At 44.0% G+C, this 21,677-nt stretch overlaps 1 protein-coding gene across 4 annotated transcripts in view; it reads left to right on the plus strand.

Moving 5' to 3' along the window:
• Positions 1 to 21,677, plus strand: part of ERBB4 (erb-b2 receptor tyrosine kinase 4) — a 603,712-nt gene that overhangs the window by 81,194 nt on the left and 500,841 nt on the right. The gene's annotated exons all lie outside the window — the stretch shown is intronic.

Raw genomic sequence — 21,677 nt, forward strand, 5'->3', positions numbered from 1 at the left:
ACGGCGTGTAGGCTTTTATAAAAAAAACTAAAATGAAACAATACAGTAAAATACTGGGAAAAGCGAAAGGTACTCCAAGAGATGGGCTCTAAGGATCTGAATTTTGCAATATTTCAGAACTCTATACATATTAAACATTTACTTGCCTGACTTCAGGATGTCTGCTTTTAAAACCTTTAGAAAGGAATACTTTCAGAGAAATAATGCAATTATCTCTTGTGCTCACATCCATAATGTAGGCATATTCCAACTGTTCTTAATTAAAAAAGATAACGTTGGTGGAGGAAAGAGTATCACTAGTCCTGCAGGTGCTCAGGTGTGGTTCTGCATTCATGGATCTCCAGAAACCTCAGCAGGAAGAAGAAATACCAATGGCATCACCCAGCAGCTCCTTTTAGCAGGGAAAAGTGTTGGAGAAGAAGCCCCCATAGTATGAGCAGTGCTCTGTGTCCTGGGATATTGCACACAAACACACATATATATGTATTTATTATATACACCTGTTGTTCCAGATGGAAATCCTGCAGATTCATCTTCATCACTTGAAAAGTAAACACCCAGCCATAATCTCTGCAAATACTTAGGTTTGCAGTAATAATATTTATAGCATAATAATTAACCAGTCTCTTCCCCCCCCAACTCAATTATTTTATACAGTGCTTCAGCTGACTTCATCAGTGGCCTTTCTAACAGGTCCATCCTTTTTAAAAGAAATGGAATTCCAGCAAGATCATATTTTCTTTCCAACTCTTTTTACTGCTGTTTTCTTTAGAGATGATTTAATAGCTGTAAAACTGGTCTTCATACTTGCCATTCTTGATTATATTGCCACTTAACAAGCTGTATTAAATGCATGAAAAAATTAAATCAGAAAATTGAGCACTAGACAGTAACAAGGAAAACATTTTTTTTTTCTTCAGTACTGTTGCCACTGATGGGAACTGTGTGTAACCAAGTTATTTTTGAATTATGTTCAAGCTGGAAGGAAAAGAAAACTTGGGATAATGGATAATTTGAAAGTAACTACACAGAAATGCCACTAAAAATGATGGCTCATAACTTGATCTTGTATAGCTCAGTCCCTGCCTCCTCAGCTGAACCACTTGCTTTACCTTGTGCACTCAACAGGACCATATTCATCTGGAGCATGGAGATTTCAAGGAATTTGGAACGAAGTTAATGCTGTGGAAGGGGTCTCTCTTCCTTGCTCTGGTCTTGGTAAATATTCCCCAGACACAGCAGTTCTGGGTACTGTGCAGCAGATCTGACCCATGGTGGGCACATAGGCTGCTGGGCAGCAGCTGGGGCAAGTTTTGGGTGGTCTCATGTCCTAGAATTGGCTGTAACAAAGAGCAGTGACACGTGGCTGCAGTAGTGTTCTCTGGAGAGGGGAGCCCTCTCAAACAGGTCCCCTAGAATTGAAATCAGGTTCCTCTGAGGTCCAGAAATGAACGTGGAGCTTCATTCTGGTGGGGCTGAAGGCAGTGGTGAGAAGCTCTTGGGGTTACATGGCTGGGGTTGGAGAACCATAGCCTCTTTGGGAAGTGGATCTGAGCTGCTAAATCTAAGTAGTCCTGTCTTCTACCGTGGTCTTTGTTGTGACCCCCACTTGCTTTTCTGCGTGGGGAAATGCATTGCAGGAGGGGTCAGGGGCTTGCAGCTTGCAGACACCTCCCCTGCAGGAAGAAAGAGCAAGTCCCACGTGCCAGGTAGGATACAGGGAGGTGGACAGTGCGGTACAAAAGTATTGTTCTCCAAGCAAAAATGTGAGTGGCACCGCTGGGACGTAATAACTTGCTCACAAGGAAAAGTTTCTTTCTAATGTCCACCATTTAACGGTTGGCTTATGCCCTTGAAGTGAGATGTGTTACATCTGTAATACAGCCACGGTAATTTCATTCTAAAAGTACCCTATTTGATTAAGAACCAGCCATGAAGGCAAATATCAAATCTCCAGATGGAAACTTGTCCTGGCAGGAGAGGATGAGAAGCTGCCATTAAGCGAGGCCGGGCTGGGGCATCCCCTCTGACCAGGGACACACCACGGCACGGCCCATTTGTCACAGCAGGAATATAAATTTGTTTTCTATTACTGACATGTATTTGTCCTTTCCTTTACTGCAGCAATAATTTCTCGAAAATACCTTTTAAAAAAAAAGACAAAAGGAAGTGCCAAGAATATGAACGTTTGATCTTAATTTTGTCCTAACCTTTACAGAATGGTTTAAATAATTCCTGCAGGTAACACCGTCAGCCCTAATCGCCCAAGCAGTGATGGCCTGTCAAGGTGCTTGTAGAAGGGGTAAACTCTCGCCTTTGTCCTGCTCCTTAGAGTATGAAATCTTGGGTGCATTTAAAGAAAAAAAAAAAAAGGTGATATGATGTGGTAGAGAAGCACAGAAATGTTAAACCAGTCTTGTTGAGCTGGAGGTCTCTCTGACACCAAGGTGGGTTTTTTTCGTAAATTTTTATGCTGTTCTATGTAGTACTGAGACACTCTTGTGTGATGGTGCAGCATCAAAGTATCAGAGAAAGTGGAGGAAGGAAGGTGCCTTAAATCAGAGGTGACTAATGACTTTTCTCAGAGGCTTATGGCAAAGCTGTGTGCCTGGCAGTGTGCTGGTGCCCAGGACAGAGCTCTAAGCAGGATTCTGGGGTTTAGCGGGATTCTGGTTTTATGGAGCAACCTGTACCTGTGAAACTACACCCCCAAAGCAGCTGGACACATACTGAGCAAAGTGAGAGCAACTACAGAAAGTATGGGAAATAGCCTGGCTCAGGCAGTTTTTTCCCAGTACACCTGGAGGATGTTTTTGCTCTTCCAGCTAATTCAAGATTATTAAATTTAGGGTGGTGGTAGAAGAGTAGAAGAATAACATTGTTAATTTTTGCAGTGAACTCCCTTTGGTAAACCTGTGCCTTTTAAATTCAGATAAAATATTTCCCTCCTCTACAGCACCCAATCGTAGGTCCTGTAATCTGCTGTGGTGATTCACGGGTCTTGGGGAGCCCTTTGCAGTGTGTCTTGTGTTACATCTGATCTATGGGGTGGAGAAGGTAAGGGGATGTGTGTTGGGAAGTTAACCATCATATTTACATTTTCTGAAGCTATGTAGGTGTGAAATCAGGCTGGTAGTTGCTGAACTGGCTTCTCCTTGCATTCCTCGACTGGTGTGTCCCGGCTGTGTGGTCTGCTCCCAGCCTTGCATTTGTGGTCTTGGTCCCATTTCCATCCTGGGAGAAGCCACACAATGCTTCTGGCCCTGTTAAATGACTACAGCATATTTTGCTGTAATAAATTGGGATGATGAACCAGTGCTGGAGGACCTGATTTAGCTGGCTTTGCTGGGGGGGGGGTGGAAATTGGTTTTGTTGGTTCTTTTATTTTCTTCCTTTTTATAGGAAGAAAATAAAATGGAAATACTGAAGGAGAATGTGTATTTGTTCATCAGCTTTTTTAGTTCTTCTCTGCAGTGTTTACCCCCACAAAAACAGGCTGTCCCAGCCTGTGAAGTTGCTGACTGAGGCTGCCTTACTAGCAGGAGTCAAGAGGCTTGAGACAGAAGTGCATGTTGTTGTTTTTAATAGATAAAAGCAGGAGGTCCAGTTGGAAACACCTGGCAAAGAGCATTTTTTGCATTTGTAAAAAATCTTGGGCAAAACACCACCCTGTACATGGGAAAAGAGCAGAGGCAGTGGTGCTGGCGTGGCCTGGGGGGATCACTGGGGATGTGGCAGCTCCATCTCAGGCACTGGTTTCTCAGCCTTCCTTCAAGATGCTCCAAGAGATTTCTCTGGCTCCTTTGCTTTGGAGTCTCTGTGCATGGCTTAACTGTTTTAAGCATTTTCTATATTAAAAGTCAAGCTCTGTATGTGATCCTCTAAGTCATTAAAAATGGGTCACTGGGAAGTTTGGCAGCAGCATGAACTGGTGTCTTCCCCTTTTCTGGATATCATCATTCATCTTCACTTGCTTGCCTTCAGAATAAAGGGTTCAGGGTTACCTTCTGAGCTGTTATTGCTGTTTTGCTGAAACGTGCTGTGTATGGGCAGGCAGACACGTGCCACTGTGCTGCAGGAAAGGTAAAAGTACACATATGCTCACACAGCTTCAGTGCAGGATTCATCAGCATAAAAATCACAGTGGTTTTGTTGGTAAATGGGCAGTATTTTGAAGCCCTTAATCACTCAGCAAAAAGCAGCTTCGTGGTTGGCACATAGAAACTGGATATCTGTAGGCTGTGATTAAAAATACATTTATATCTGTCTAAAATATCCCTACTGTTGATGCTTGGATATTTCTCTTAACTTTTTAACCAAGGAAGTTAGTTAATTTATTATTCAAACAAAGGTGCAAAGCGAGGAGACTGGGCAAAGGGATAGGGATGAAGGGACAGATTTCTTCAGCCTGATGACCAGCTCGTGAGTTTTGTGCTGTGGTGGTTGTGTTGTTCTGAAGTGGATGTAAGTGGGACTCGGTGGTACATACAAAGTGGTGTTCAGATGTTTTTCCTGATCTTGTAGTGGAGTGTTGGTTTGAATCAGCCATGTGTAGAGGTGTGTGGATGTACCCATGCAAATATCTCCAAGGAAATGGCTTTTCAGTGGAGCGCCTGCAGCAGACACAGGGGTTGGGACTCCTTCCCCATTTCCCCATCTCACCCTGGGAAAGTCATCTCCCTGTGGCTTACCAGGGGAGCCAAGGGCTGTGAGAGAGGAGCAGGATTGGATTCTGCTGTGATGCTTTTGCCAAAAGTGGAGAATTGGCCCCAAATGTGGGAAGGCACTAAGTCCAATTGCCTCTTCAAGGGATGCTGGCTTGTCCATCTGCAGTGAATGGTAGGGACCAAATTAATCTTTAACAGGAGTAGGCACAACTCATTGCTGGAATCAATCACTTATTTATGGTGGTGACAGCTTTAGGCCCAAGTTCCCAAGGTCATTTAAACACCATTCAAATCCATGACACATTTTGAAATACAGCAAGGAACACATTCATAGAAGAAAATTCCATAGAGAGTCATTAAATGCAGAGAAACAGCCTGTGGCTCAGGAGGTTCTGCTCCATGAGTGACTGGGGGAGGATTCATCTCAGGGAGAGATGAATGATGGTACCTACTCCAAACACATCCCTGGTGGATCTTCATCACAACAGGATGAAGCCAGCTGGGGTTTTTAATGTGCCTGCTTGCTGCCTTTCAGGCTGAGCTGTGTGTTCCCCAGACTCACCTGTACACCCCTCAGATTCCCCACCCCAAAACCCTCTCTCAGCAGATTCTGTGTCTGCTATCAAGGGAGTGTTTACAGCAGCTAAAGCTCTTAAGTGCCTTGTCTAGGAGACTGATGGTGATAATTAAAGCAATGCTTTCCAGCCTTCTTCTGCTCTTCCTTGAATTGTGGGGAAGTGAGGATTGGGCTTATGCCAGCCAACAAGGAACCCTGGAAATCCCTGGCTTGTTAGTGAGTCTTTGCTGATGGGTACAGACACCTGACTTGTCAAAACCTCCAAAGAGAGGAGAGGTTGCCCAACAATTGTAGGTAATACTTATTTTTCCTTCTGTGCTGAAAAAATACTGCATAACTTTGTGATGTAATTTATTAATCAAACCCTTCCTGTGTTGTTTTATTAAATGATGGGGAAGGGTAGGGGGATGTTATCTGTCAGAGTAAAAAAAAAAAAATTAAAAAATGAAACAACTGATTTCTCCTGTGCTTCGATTATGGATGAAATAGCTCAAACCAGCTAAAAAGACAGGCACAGAGGTCGTGGCTGGTAATCACAGTGACACGAGGGTGAGTTTTTCTAGAACTGCTGTGAAATTGTGCAGTAAATTACGTTACACGAGATGTATTATTCCCTGGTTTAGAAAAAAGCCTCCTGACACGAGGTCCCAGCAAGGCAGCTGCAGATGCTTTACTGCTGGAGCTGGGACTCAGTGCCCTCTGGTGTGGCTCCAGCACTTTGGGAGCCCAGCTCTCCCAGAGGTGCTGCCGAGGGCTCATGTGCTCACACAGCTGCTGTTGTCCTTTTTGCTGTCTTTTACTTTAGTCATCTTTTAGTTGGGCTCCTTTCTCCTCTCTTCCCAGCTTACTCAGAGTCTAGTTGTGTCTTATGGCCCTGCATTGCCTGTTTCTGTGGGCAAGCAAGGATCACCTGAGCACCTTGGGGCTGCTGCCCCATCTGCAGCTGCCCATGGCATGGGCTGATCCCTGCTCAGAACCATGGGGCACTGGTAGAGCTTGCTTTTGCCCCAGCTGCTGTGGGCAGGAGACCAGAGCTGCTGCTCCTGGCCATGTCCGAGGCTGGATCCTAGGATTTAGCTTCCTTTTTTAACCTGGGAAGCACGGAGTAACTGTTAAAGAAAGTGAACGGAGGCCATCAGGGTCTGACCTCTGGATAAAAAATAAGACAATTTGTTCTGAAAGCAATAATGCAATGAGAACATCCAAAGAGCCGGTTCATGTGTGAAGCCACATATACATTAGATGGAACTTGTTTCCATAGCCTCCAATGCCTGTATCCAGTATCCAAGTTAGCAGAAGAGGGGCTCTTCCCCCCACCTCCCCTTCCTCAGTGTCTCCTTGTTCCTACTGGGAGGGGATGAGCAAGCAATCATCTGTCTGAACCCACTATGTGCTGCTGTGTGTGACTGCTGCATGTCACCTCCCTGGCAGTAGGTGCTCTCCAGGAGCTGAGGAATGATATTACAATATCTTCAAGGGGTTAAATGATAGCATTAAAAATGTGAGCAATATTCGGTTGACTCGGAATTTCAGTATTTGGTGGTAGTGTTTGATTACAGATAGCAGCTCTCTTCCCTGCAGTAGCTGTTAGCATCATTGGCCGTGGCATCCTTGTGGAAATCTCAGCTGTAGTTTGTTCTCCAAATCCTGGTTTTGCTGTGACGCCCCCATAAGCAATGAAATAAGTGTGCTGATATGTTTATTTGGAGGTTTCTTTAGTAAGGAGGTGTTTAATAAGCACCTACCAATGGAAACAAATTGAGCTCCTTGAGTCACAGCTGGAGTTGCAACTTTTTCTCCCTTGATTATCAAGGAATATATTCTGCATGGAAGAATTCACAGCTTCCAAAGACATCTGGTTGCTAAATAATATAATTAAAGTAAATACAGCATAACGGGACCTACTCCCATGTTCCTAATGAGCAGAAAATAGAGTTTGGGTGAGGGAAACACATGAGCTGGTGGAGGGAAGGAAGAAGGGAAGAGCAAAGAAAAGCTATGGAGGGAAAAGAGAGGGAAGGGGGAAATGAACAGAGGGGAGGAGGGTGCAAAAGAGAGGAGATGAGGTGTCTCTGTGCTGGGGTCTGGAGTGACACAATGCCCAGAAGCAGATGGTAATTGTGGTGGAGGTGGCTGGGGATAACAGCAGTAGACACAGGTGGTCCCTCAAAACTGGTAGGGCACTGTCTTATGAAGGATCTAGCTATGTTGCTCAAAGTTTAGAGGTTCTTTTTCTCCCTAAGTGACTGTATAAAGGGCATTTTGCTTCCTAAGCAATTGACTTCTTTTTACTCTTTTAGTAATTTAGAGAGCAGGAAGCCAACTGTCGACAAATCTGTGCAAAGTTGTTTTATTTAAATTATGGGAGACAAACGGCTCAGGTGGAAACCAGTTAGCTGGGCTCCACTGACCTGCTGTTTGCAAGCCACAGTGTTTGAGTAGTCCACTTGGGGAGCTCCAGAAGGGCTTTTTCAGTCCTTCCTTTGAAGAACCAGGGTGGAGGTAGTGGTAGGCTTGTGGTCTTATCTCCTGATGGTGTCTTTCCCCATGGGCAAAGTCTAGGCACTGTTGTTGTTTAATGCCAGGGGAAGAAGGTGCCCCCTTTACTCCAAAATAAAGCCAGCATGGCATTCAGGAGGGGGTTCTGAGGGGGTTCTTGGGGGAGACTCATCCCCAGGGCTTGGCTGTATGAATATCCCAGCCCTGCTGTGGGATGGGTGTTGCTTTTGCTAGCTGAGCTTTACTTTCTCTCACTCAGCAGTTGCAGAGCTTATATTGGGGTCCTTTTCGTTCTGTAGCTCACCTGAGTGATAGATTTTAAGAAGTACTCAGAGGTGGTTTCTTTTTGGCATTACAAAAGTTGCATACTGTTCAGTCATAAGGGGAAATCTGTAAGTTTTGTAGGAATCTTCAGGGCGACGGTATTCTTCCTGCTTCGTTGTAGACCTGGGTTATTTTGGCTGAAAAACATGTTTGGGAGATCCTGGCAGGGCAGACTATCCTGAGGGTAATTTTTCAGGCACGATTTGGAGGATCTCTGCTGAGATAATAAACCCCACGTCTGTTTGCCTGTGGGCCTCGTGCTGCCCATTTGATCCTCGTTGTCTCCGGTATTGTACCCAGTAGGAATTAAAGAGAACAGTAACTTACCTTGCTCTGGCATCAGCACATCTCCTAACGATCCCAGGGCAGGCAGCACTTGCTGTGTGTGCGCTCTCCATGCCGGAGAACCGTGCATCACATTGATGTGGAGAGGCAAAGCGAAGAGAGGCTGTCACTGGGGGCTGCCACGGGAGATGCAGCATGGGAGGAACTGCTCATCTGTTTTCTTTACCTACCACGGGCAAATTACAGCGGATAAAAGCATGGACGTGGGTTGGTCTTATTCCCTTACTGACTGCACCTCCTACAGAGCATCCTGTGTTTATGTTATTCCTCACGTCTTTGTTGGAAAACCGTCGTGGGGTTAAGCAACTTACCAACTAGGAAGAAAAGTTGGGTGAGGTGGCAGTGCCAGAACAAGGACTCTGGTTTTATGGAAATCAGGCAATAACTGTCCTTACCTTTTATACATCACTGCATGAATTTTTCAGCTACTCTGCTCTGAAGAAGATTTTCCCATCTAATACCCTGCTACCAAATATATTTTCAGAGCAACCTGAGCTAATATATTTCCTTACCATATGTTATTACAATTTCTGTATGTCTGGTTACCTATAGTGATCTGCAATTTCATGGGCATAGCACAGACATACATGCTCTCTTCCATCAGCAGTGTGCAAGCATCACATACAGAAATCTTTATAGTAAAACTCCCCAGTGAACTTATAGTATGAAAGGCAAAATGACATTCAACTATCATTTAAAACATCTCATAAAGGATGTTTTGAATTTTGTCAGCAGTTCTTGAGTTGATATGAGATAGAAAGTTTCATAAGGCCACTCCCTTTCCTCCTGTACATACGTGATTTTGTACATGGGAATGAGCTGATCAGACCAATGCAGGAGCAAGCAGAAGTATCTGTGTTTGCCTTGCTCATGAAATAACCACACTGCCAAATACTATCCTTGCATTCCTGGCTGCCATGTGCCTCTCTGCTGTGTATTGCTGCATCCTGAGAAATAGAAGCTTTTCTTATATGTCTTTGAGTTCACAGACCACATACTGAGTAAATTCTCTATTAGTGTGTTCCTGCATTGAAACCTTTGTGTGAGGAACTGATTTATTTGCTGCTTAAACATGCAGAGCAGCAGCACATGTGAAAACACATGCAGGAAATGTAGGGTGCAGGTTTTGTGTTGGTTTGTTGTTTGGTTTTTTTGTTTAATGGGGTTAGTTGTCCTCATAATGGAGAACATTTGTTTGCCTGGTGTTCTGATATCTCTGTGACCTGCATGGGGAAAACAATTTGCCTTTGGGGACAAATGTCTAAAGATAAATTCATTTGTTACGCTGTTCATATCTGAGTCACAGAAGGGTGGAAATTCAGTACACTGCCCCCCAAAACCACCTGTTTGAAGTCAGCTGTCTGTTGCAGAGAAGGATTTGGACATCCCCACACCTGATGAACAAAGCTTGGAGTAAAGGGCAGTATAACAGAGAAGGAACTTCAAGTGCTGGTGTGTTTTGAGCCTGTGAGTGGCATGTGAGGGGAATTTCCAGCCCCAGTGGAGCTGGGAGGGATAAAGCAGCACTTCGCAAATCCCCATCGAGGAGCTCTCTCAGCCTCTGGTGCTCACTTTATTAAGTGGGCAGCCTTGCAGACCATCTAGGCTTATTATAGGTATTGGCTTTGTAGCATTAGGTGTCCTTTTTTTTGGTTTAGTTCCTTTTTCTTTGTGTGTATATGTGTTACACAGAAAAATGGTAGAAGTATGGTCCAGAGTGGGGCAGGCAAAGTGGGTACCTAAAAGGAAGATAAGCCAGCAGCGACAGCTCTGCATGTCCAGACAGTGTTAGCAACACTTCATCTCACCTCCGTAGGGTTTTCCAGTGCTCTTCAAAAGGCTAAGTTTGGGAAAAAGTGACACAGCAGCAATTTAAGGACTGCCGGAGGTTTTCAGTGGCGTAAAGCATTGCTGTGAAGTGACGTATAGAGACAAACACTGGTCCTGGAGCCAGTCTAAATTTATCACTGTGTCACAACAGATAGTTAAATTTAAATGTGTGTCCAGTACTTGCCATTTCAGTAGGTTGCAATCAACTTGAATTGATATTACCCAAGTAAATCAAAGAGCTGAATAGCACATCCATTTCTGATACAGCAGAGCAGTGCACATTATCTCAGGGTGAAAGGAGTTGGTACGGAGGCTCTGACTGGTGTTATTGTAACCAGCTCAACACTGCAGAATAAAAGAACGAATTTTGGTATATGATGGACTCCTCCAAAATGGAAAGTGCTTACCACTGCAGTGTACAAGATGGTAAATTACTGTGATTGCTTGTACAGGGATCGATGTACAATCTGTTGAATGGCTACTGAGCAGCCATACATGCTGTCATCTGCCCAGGCTGGCTCTGTTCACATGGGCATTCTTCAGTGTAATTAAAAATTACAGCCAATTTTATGCAGCTGCATTTGGTCTTTGGCCAGGTCAGCCTTGGACAGCACCCAGCAGAGTTAGACCTCCCTGTGATACATCTGTATTTTTTCCTAGGGAGAAGATTTTTCTTGTCACTATTCTGGGTCACATCTGGTGTGTGTTTTTGAAGTGCATTTCCTGTCTCCACTGATTGTGCTTGGGTTTCTGCTGTGAAACTGCCTCTCCATACCAATGTTCAGTTTCTTTGGGCTGAAACTCCACTGGGATGATGTGCTCCAAATGCCTGTTAAGGTTCTCTGGTTGCTCAGAAGCATTTAGCCCACAGGATTGGGTTGGACTCGATCAGTAGGAAGTTACTCAAATGCATGTGCTGCGGATGTTGGGGCCCAGGTGCTGCTTTGCTTTGTTTTGTTTTTTCAGGTGCCTTGGCAGTGCTGAACTCCCTTAGCTAATGTATGTGCAGGTGCCTGAAGATGGGTGGTGTACATGCACCTCAGGACATGCATGTCCCACAGGGGGAAAGGATTGACTCAGGTTATCCCTGCTTTTCCTGCACTGGGATATTTCCATCCAATGTGATGTAGGAGTGTCAGATGAGGGAGGAGATCTCCTTGCATGCTGTTCATGCTAGACAGCCTTTTACTGCCTGACTTCCTCTCTGCTCATTGCTGCTCTCTGAGATACTGGGAAAACCTCCATACTAAATGTACCTGATGTGATTTTGTCTGAGGGAAACAAACTTCTTCCCATCTTACAGCTCCATCAGCTTTGTAAAGTCTTTCTTTTTGCTCAAGTTCAGTTCTTACAGACATTTAAGGAGATAATCACATCCCTGCTTTTCTCTTCTCTTTTCAACCCACTATGAACCTTCTGCTGCTGTCCTGCCTCATTTGTTTCTTTCTCTGATTCTCCTCATTAAATAAATTGCATCCAGAATGTCCTGTCAGATGAACAGTAAATTAATATACTGTAGCCCCAACTTCAAAAAGGAAAAAGGAATTTAGTTACAATGACTCGTGTTCTTATCCCGCCACTGTCAGTGATAAAATGGCTATTGACTTAATTGGGAATAAGGCACTGCTCCCCCTAATTTTGTGTTGCTTCTTTATCGTTAATAACTTGGCTTTCTCAGTTTGTGTGGCAAGCAGTCATGCCAGTTAGCCAAAATCTCCTCTCTTTGTTGGTGTAATGGTTAGGGAGGTTTTTGTAGGTAGGCCAGCAACCTCCTTGATTGAGCTGGTACAGGGAAGTACCACCTCCGTTGGGGAAATCAAAAGAAACTCTGCAATGTAAGATGGGAAATAACCTACTGAATAGGTATAAAATGCATTCATTTAGCTCTGACATTTTTTTGTTAAGTTCTGAAGAGAAAGCATATGGAGATTATCTTTCTGTCTTGTATATTGAAATACAGGACCTTGGGGGCAGAATTGTAAATGACGCAGTTATGAGTTTACTCTGCACTCATAGGTATGTTCCCTTATCTTGTTATATGGCTGCTTCTAGGAATCAAATATTTAAGTTTGCATTGCACTGCTTTTGATGGCTGGAAGCCTTTGTTTTTTTAGATGACGCTATTTATCAGGTTTACAGTTCTCCTGGTAGTTTAAAGGAAAGGGAGAACATGCTCTCATGACTCTCAACAAGACCTTAAAATTCTGGCGCTCTCTTTTTCTGGAGGACAAGATATACTCTGGTCATCTACAAGCTTATGTTTTTCAGTGACAGCAGTTTTTTTGGTGCTGTCTGGAAAGCAAGGCTGCTTACTTTGATAGAGAGAGGGTTTCTGTCCTCCTTGACTTTAAGGAGAAAGAAAGGAAAGAGTGCTTCAGTTCTGCTTTCTTCTTCAGCATATACACTGTGTCATTGTACGTAAACATGTTATTCCCTTTTTCTCCTGAAACACCTTTTCCTTTCAGTCATTTGATGTTGTGGAAGCGTTTCTGGCACTACACACTGCAGCATCTTTGTTGTGCAAATAGTGAACTAGAGGCAACACTGGGGCTGGATTTGAAACCCTTCACTGGAAAAAGAAAAAGGCAAACTTTACACTTGTATTTTAATGTGTGAGTCATGATCTAGAGCACATCACAGACTGGATTTTTGTTTGTTGTTTTCCTATCATGCATCCTGGTCATGTTCCCATGATCTGATGGAGTAGAAATGAGGAACTTGTGTGTCTGGAGGGCTTTTGCTGTAGCACCTCATCACCTGCCAGGAATGTCTGAGCACCTCTTTTGTGCCATTTCCAGTTTTTCAAGTGTATTGGCCAATTTTCTGGGATTTCAGGGGATCAGAGGTAAACCTGAGCTTACCTTTGCTGCTTTGGGGTGTTAAAATGAGCTGTGTGGGGCTGGTATCCCATGGCATGACAGCCACCAGGCAGCATGTGTGAGCTTGGGAGCACCTACTTATCTCCCAGTGTGCTGTAGATTCAATCTGCACCATGAAGTCATTTTGCTTATTCAAAGGTGTTGCTCTTTGTGCCAAAATCCATGTATATCTGTCTGTGCCTTGGTTTTGCTTGGGTGCATTCTGAAAAGAAATAGTGTGTGCAATATGGCACAGGTTGGATGACTTGCTGGGGGAAATGCTGCCCCTTGAACTGTGGCAGAACAGGGGGGTTTGCCAGCTGAGAGGGGGTTTTTTTGTGAAGGAGGAGCCATGGGCTGCAGCCACAGATGCTTGTGTTGCCCCACTGCTGCAGGTGATCAGGCAGCCCTGGCTGGGTCTGGCCCCTGTGTGTGTGCCTCAGTTTCCCCTAAGCTGTGTCCTGCCCTGAGCTAAGTCGTGTGACACCTCTGTCCTGGCCAAACTTTGCTGCAAAACATCCATGGCTCCAGCAGAAACCAGGTGCTTGCATGCACCTCCTGGGCTTCCTCTGCACCTGTGGCATAAGGAACTGGCTGATTTCTTCATGGCCTATTTGTTACCCTGAGACTAAACCAAAGGAATGAGAGGAAATTAATAAATGTTAATATATTCTCGTTTAATTGAGAAACACTGTTTTCATCAGCTGCTGTTTGAAGAACAGACTTAAGTATGTTTGTAAGCCCAAACAAATGTTGGCTTTTTAAAGCTGTTGCACAAATACAAGGATCTTGCTGCCGTTAAAGAGGTTTAGAGCTGTGAACTGTTCAGAACTCAAAATCTGTGGATGAATCATGTGGCTGGGATTCACTAAAGCCTATTAAAGATAATATTTTTCTATTCTGTAGCTTAAGCCGAGCTTAAGCCAAGTCAGCCTTAAAATCCTGACTTATTCCCCTTGTTTTGTGGGTAGCTCCAGCACTGCAACACCCAGCATTCTATGTTATTTGGAACAAGCAGAAGTGATCTCCATCTTGTTCCTGGTTTTATGAGCATAAATGTGTTTTTCCCCCACACCTGAGGCTTCACCTCTGGCTGAGGAGCAGAAGGAGTTTGTTCTGCTGCTGTTGCTGCCCCTCTTCTCACCTTCTCCAAAGCAGTGGAGTCCTGGGGCAATGAATATCACACGAGGGAATGTGATCCCTCAAAGCAGAAGTGAGAGTTATGTTTAAAAATATTTGAGAAAAGTCCTTCTGCTTTCCCAGGAAGAACGGCTGAGACATCTTTGCATCCTGAGGCTCAAGTGATATCCACTTTAAAAACATTTTAAAAATTGTTTTTAGGTGAAATGAAGGTCATTTCTGTAAATTAATTACACTTGAGAGTTGAAGAGCAATGCAATTTAAAAGTTATAAACCAGAGCAGCCTTTCAAGATTGGTGCAAAAGTCTGAAGGCTGCAGACCTCTTTCTAAATGTAGTCATGGTTACTTGCCTTCTATCTTACACAAAAGTTTGTGCCTAATCCACCAGGCAGGTAGGAAAGATAAGGCCTATTAACTACAATGAGTAGCTAGAAAAGCTTGAACGAGTGTGCTTTGGGAAGGGATGCATATTAATAAATAAACATGACTTCAGTAGGTGAATTCACGCACAGCAATATGCATGCAGAGCATCACTGCCTCTTTCCCGGCATGCAAACCTGAAATAGGGATGTCTGTTGGAGACGTGGTGTTCCAGGTATGAGAATTAGGATGACCTTGAGTTCGAAGTGAAATCCTGGCTTGAAAGCAGGATATGAGGGTCCTTGTGTTCTGGTTGATTAACTCGTGTGATTTCCTATGGAAATAGCCCTTTCATTATTTCATCGATACCAAAATTCAAATGTGGCCCCTATTCAATAGCAAGAACAATGAGCTCATTGTGATAAGCCATATGGCACTGACCTTTCTGAAGTCGAACCACAGATCCAGATCTGTGATATTAGGCACAGCATGCTGATTATGCTGTTCGAGAACTCTGCAAACCAGTTTTCTCTAATTGAGACAAAACCTGGCAAAGCAGACTATCCTGTAGCTCTGATGTCCCGGGGAGAGGAGATGAGCGTCCCTTCTTGCGGCACGAGAACGCTCAGGGCAATGCATATATTTGTGTAGTGCCTTCTACCCTCCTCCCCGCCCGAACCAGGGTTTATTTTAACTTCTCGGGGCTCATAATGAGTGCAAACCTTTTCGGAGCGAAGCGCAGCGCTGAGCCCCCGCCGCGGCTCCGGGCTCTGACACGGGCTCTGTGCGCGCACAGACCGCTATTGATGTGGCGGCACAGGCGCCGATTCACACGGAGGGGCTGGCGAGCATCACCCGAGGCTGGGGATTGTGCGGGAGTGCCCGCAGTTGGTGTCCTTCCCCTCGGGAAAAATGGGCCACTTCAGAGGCATTTGTATATCAAACCCCAGCTGAGGGGCAGGGAAACAGAAGCCTGAGTATGGGCACGTTTTTGTTTTAAAAGTGTGCAAGAATGGTTGTGTTTCTTTTTTTTTTTCTCTTGGCAGATTAATTTCACTTTTTTTTTTTTTTTTGTGGTTTTTTTTTGGTTTTTTTTTTTGTTTGTTTGTTTTTCCTTTTTTTTTTCTTTCTCCTTTTACTAGTGCATTTAGCAACGTTAAATCAAAATGCAAAAAGCTGCTGGATGGTGGTCATGCCGTTTCAGGTATTTCAGGCAGCCCCAGTTGTGACCAAAAAATCTTGCAAAAATCTGAACTGGGCAAGGCACCCCAGGTATCCAGAGACTAATGGCATCCCCCAAGGGTAGTAATTTTTTAGTAATTAATCCCATGTACTTGTTTGTTTTTTATCACAAATAGCATCAGGAAAGCTTAGAAGATATATCAGCCTCATTTCCTAGGTGCTTTGATGTGCAGGATATAGAAAAACAAGGAGAAGGAACCAGATGTGTGTGTGTTGCTTTTCAGAAATCATAATTTTTCTTTCTTTGGATACATATTTATTTCAAGTACATGTTCCTTGCACATAAGGCTCCTAGGGCCAAAATAATAAAGTATTTCCAAAAGAAGACAATAGAATTATTTTCACAGATTTGTCATAGAAGGGACCTCAAATATCTTCTCATTCCGAGCCCCTAGGACAGGGACACCTTAAATTATCCCAGGTTGCTCCAAGCCCAGTCCAACCTGACCTTGAACAGTTCCAGGGGTGAGGCAGCCACAGCTTCCCTGGGCAACCTGTGCCAGTGCCTCACCACCCTCACAGGGAAGATTTTTTCCCCTATATCCAATCTAAACCTGATCTCTGTCAGTTTGAAACCATTACCCTTTATCCTGTCACTCCATGCCCTTGGAGGAGTCCCTCTTTGGCTTTATTGTAGCCCCCTGTAGGTACTGGAAAGTGCTCTAAAGGTATTTGTTATGGTTTTCTAATGTTTGTGGATAATCAAATGCCACAGTGCTCAGGTATTAGTTCTGGTGTAAGAAGAGGTAAATTGGAGGCTGGGGACAGTTTATGTAAATGCATGGGGAGGGTTTCATTTCACTGCCTGAGGGTGGTGGGGACTGGAGAGATGCTGTTCTCTTTGGAAGATTTTGGCCATGCGTGCAGCAGCAGCAAAGATGCACAGGACCAGCTGGGGAAGGTGGGGTTTGCATTGCTTGCTGCCCACAACATTCAAGACCAGAGTACATGAAAGTGAGAATTGACATCAGCTGAGCAAACAGGACAGTGTGGGCCCTTGAACCAAACAGCAGTTAAAATTTGGAGGCTGGGAAAGGTTGTTTCCGTTTAGGGCAGCCCAGAGAGCCTATGGGATCTGCTGGGCAGGGATGGTGGTTCAAGGGGACAGGAGGGAGGAAAGGTGAGGAGGGAGGGAGGCAGCACTCTGGGGAGGGGTTTCAGGAAAGCTGAGCAATGTGCAGTGTTTGAGGGTTTGTGAAAAAGAGAAGTGAACATTAGGACTATAAAACTCAATGCCTACTAACAGCTGCTTGCCACAAGTGCTCTGCAGAGAGCTATGGTGGTTATTTTCCCCTTCTGTTTTTTAATTTATCGTACCAGAAGCAGGAAGGCAATGCCCAAAGTCTAATGCAAAATAAAATGGAGCAGTTTTTGATTGCGCCAAACAGTCAAGTGGAAAAATGAGTTAACTGGGACTCCAGTTTAAGACCCATCTGAACCAAACCCAAGAGGAGCCTGGCTCCAGGTCGTCTGGCGGAGCTGTTTGGGCTACCTGCAGGAGGGGAGCTGAGTGAGTTCTGCTCAGCAGCCTTCAGCAAGGAAGGTTGATCAGAAAAAGTGAATTTTTTTGTAGACTTTAGAGTGACTGTGGTGTTTTGAATGTACCTTTAATGTCCGAAGTTCATCTGTGATGGGCAGAGTCCTACATCTCCTGGCCTTACAAAAATTGTTGGAGTGCATAGAAGATTAATGGTGCTGGTGTCAGAGGTATTATCTACATGAAGAAAAATTAGCAGATCAAATACTAGATTCTTTTAGAAAGGTTGGTAGAAAAACTTCCTGTATTTTTTTTCCTTCCCCCCAGGACTGAATTAGTCAGGATGCCTGGGAAATAAAACTGAGTCACAGTGTTTACTCTCTGTGAAAGCTAATGCTCTCTTTTCCCCTCCCTGAGGTTATGCTCTTGCAAAGGCCAGTGCAGGAGTGTCCTTTGACACCTCGTGGTCCCAAGCTTGGGAATGTGCCTGCGGGAATGGCTACGGGAGATGGGGACTGTTCTTCCCTCCCATGGCCTCCCGTTGTGCTGCACCCACGGCACCCATGTGGGGAAGGATGGATGGAAAGAGAAACTGCTGGCTGTGATAGCTCTGGTTAGTTTTGGAGTAACGTGCTTTATTTATTGATTTTGCTGTAGAAAGGGTCAGAAACAGCAGGAGAAGAAATACTTTATATTCCAGAAAGTTAGAGACACCTGTACCTGGCACTGGGAAACCAGTTGTACTTTAGGAGAGGCTTCCAGCAGGCAAGCACAGCACAGCAGGGTGACCCTCTCCACGCTCTGCCTTGGCTACTCTGGAGAATGACAGCACATCCCTACTCACAATGCAGTGCTGCATTGAGGTCAAAAACCCTGCTCAGACATGAAAAATTATTTTGCAAGTTGATAGGTACCAGCAACACCTGGAGAATTGTTCTAAATCAATGCTCAAAATAAGAGGTGGCATCAGAACTGGGCCCAAAATAGGGATTTTTAGAAGGACTTCTTTGTAGGAGAACTTATACAATTACCATAAATGAAGTCAGAACAAGGGCATGGTGCCCTGGAAAGGGCTGGAAGATTTGCAGAGCTCTGGCTCCCAGAAAGTTCTGGATTCACTGGTTACTGGAGAGAAACTGGGTGCTGTGCATCAGGACCTTCCCACCACCATGAGTATTTGTACTTTTTGCATGGGCTCTCCTCTCAGCAGTCTTCCCTTGTCCTCAACTTGAATTGGTACCAACCTGCAGCACATCTTGCCCTCTCATGTGTTGTAGCGTTACTTTAGTCTATGGAGAAATTCAAGGGATCAAAACGTTGTGTTTTTCCTGAATTCTCCCTGAAATAATATTATCCCTTTTTCTTTGACATGCTAGCTTGCAGGGATGCCAAATCCTAAGCAGTGTTTGTGGGTGAGGCAGGTATTCCCCAGAGGTTTGCATTTTTAGTATTGCTCCTATTCTGGGCACCCAAACCCAGAGAAAATCAGAACATATTATGCAACCAGTGACCTTGATCAGGTTCAAAATTATCTTAAACGTTAAACAGTAGCAAGCATGACTTTTATTGTGGGAAGTATTTTATCTGGCATTCAAGCATGAGTGCTGTAGTCTGGGGTCCACGTTTAACTTTTTTATGCTTCAAGTTTTTCCAGTTAATTTATCAAAATGACATGCAGCTCTGGGGGCAGCTCTGTGGTGTATGATTGACTAAATAATACTCTGGATTTCTGAAAGGCTTTTAGAGTTCACTGCTTTCACACCAGGTGTATTTGTTGTTCTAATGCAGGTCACTTCCTCTCGTAGTCATGCCATCCTCCAAGCAGAGCCTAGCAGAAACAGTTTCTAATGACATAAAGTGGATTTCAGGGTTGAACAGCAATGTCTGAAAGGGATTTTTCTTATCCAAATGCTGTTGAGCCAGTTTCTTTGTTTACTTTTGACACACACATCTGTTTTCAGATGTGATTAACAGATTAAATGGTGAATTTTGGTAAGAGGTTTGGAGGCAGCCATCATTTTGTGGAGTGGCTGCCTTCTCGCTTGATTTGAAATTCGCCCATTGCTTTCAGTAGGGAATGAAATAACTTTTTAGACCTTTTAAGTATTACTCATTGCACAGTAATTTTAATTATTGTCAGTTCCTGGCTACTGGTGAAAGAACATGAAATTGGAGTGTCCCATTGTAAATGTGTTTGTATTTCAGAACAGCACTGAAGAGGGAGGGTTGAAGAGGAGATGTAGCCTGGGCAGTGCCGATTAGGGCAGCAAAGTGAGGACGCTGACATTGTTTCAGGATGGGGCTCATTTCTGTTTCTTCCCAGGGAACATTGGCATTTCTAGTTCATTAAGCTCCAAAATAGGATTTTAGGCAGAAATTCCAGTTTTTGACAAGTTATTTTTCTTTTCACCTAGGAAAAGATAGGTTTCCTGTTGTATTAGGGAATTTGGCAGGAGCGTATTCTCCTTCCCCAGTCATCCATAGTTGTTGCTGCACTTCACTAGGTGATGATATAGTTGTATGCAGGGATTTCTTCCTTCCAAAACCTGTTTTCTAATCATTTTCTAGCAGCATACCTCAAAAGAGAATGGTTATCTCAGGAATGTGCCAAGGGTTAGGTAAGGACTGAAGGGAATAACAGAGAAGAGACATCTCAGGAACAAAAAAAAGAGGTATTTGAAGAACAAAGTAGATTAGATTGGGGGAAGAAAGTGGAGAACAGATTCAATGATGTGGAGAGGAAGTGGAGTTGCCTGAGCCACAGTTTCCTTTTTTCTCTAAAGTAAAATTCACAGCCTGGCTTAGATCACATTGTGTGTTACGTGATCTCTTAGCAGACAGCGCACTGCAAGCACTGGCTGTGTACCTTCGAAGGTCGACACAACTTGATGACTGGGTGAACAGCTGTGTTACTGTAACAATTTCTATTTTAGAAAAGCTAATGAAGCATTTGTGAAGGCTTGAGAACAAGGTTGAGAAGAGAAGTTCACGCCAAGAGGTGCACTGAACAATAAAGGGACTTGGGATATAGAGCTTGGGGTATAGGGATATAGAGCTTGGGGTATAGGGATATAGAGCTTGGGGTATAGGGACACGCTGCTTTCAAACCTTACCCAGAGACAAAACGAGGTGCTTGGTACATGATCATTTCGGTTTGGAGGTCCATGATCATGTGCAAGGTAACTTGGAAGTGAGAGGAGTTGGTGTGATATCATCTATGCCTGAGTGAGTATGCCTGGGGTTTTGTAACCTCAGCACACGTACGAAGCCAGAATTGCTATCACTTGCAAACAAGTATGCTTACTATAAGCAACAGAAAAATACAAGCCCACAAAGAATTGTGGGAGTAGCTTTTGAAGATGGTGCATGGAGCTTTAAGCTGCCTCCAGCTGACATTAATAGGAGGGGTGTAGTAATTCTTTTCATCCCTTCTCCTAATTGCAGATTCTTTTTGAGATGTCTTGATGAAGATTTTTGCAAATCTCCTGAGGGTGACATCTGCTCCTGGTAGGAGGCTCCAAAATTGTAGGTTTTCTTTACTGCCACTGGGCACTCTGTGGAGTCTGCTAATTCTTTCTTGCTTAGTCAAAAATGGGAAGTTTTAATTCAGTGACTAGAGCGAGTGTGAGATTGGTGATGTAATTGAAGGAGCCGTACATTGCACCAATCCGCAAATGTCTCTGACCACTTTCGAGCAAACTTTTCTGTGTTTCTACATATTGTAAGTCTAAAAGTCAGTGCCCTGTGACATGCTCCACTTTGGCTCCTTTGGCATTTGCGCTGTCTGCAACTGCTGTCGTAGATTAGATCGTATGTGACTCAACCAGGGATTGGGGCTAATCTGACAATAAATGTGTATTTTAAATGTAGCTGTTGCACTGCATTAATGTTGTTTTTCCTGCGATGGTAGCCGTGCATTGGCACATGACATGAGTGATATTAATGATGTGGAAAAGGCCCTTTTTAAGGCCCCTTTTTGAGGGGCCATGGTGGTGCAAAGTCACATGTGGTATAATTGGAGCAATATCTGGTCTGCTGATAAAATAAAGGCAGCTAATTGCCAACACTTTCATTTTCTTAGTCTCTCTTACTCATCAAAGACTTTGCTCAGCTTGGTAAATGTATCCCTTTCAGGATAAGGTAACCCATGTGAAAGCATTTGCAAGATTAATTTTCACTTACTCTCAGGAGAACTGGGGAAGTTAAAACAACCATGTACATTCCCATTATTTCTTTTGGGCATATTTGCCCACTGGGGCTGTTTTTAAGATGCAGAAGCAGTAGGTAACGTAATTGTATAAACAGAAAACCTTCAGCCTGTCAAAATACAGATGCAGAAGTTCCATGGCTGAGGGAG

The sequence above is a fragment of the Manacus candei genome, unplaced genomic scaffold, assembly GCF_025592945.1.
Source record: "Manacus candei isolate 608988 ecotype Guabito, Panama unplaced genomic scaffold, ASM2559294v1 h1tg000023l, whole genome shotgun sequence".
In the NCBI taxonomy this organism is placed as follows: Eukaryota; Metazoa; Chordata; class Aves; order Passeriformes; family Pipridae; genus Manacus; species Manacus candei.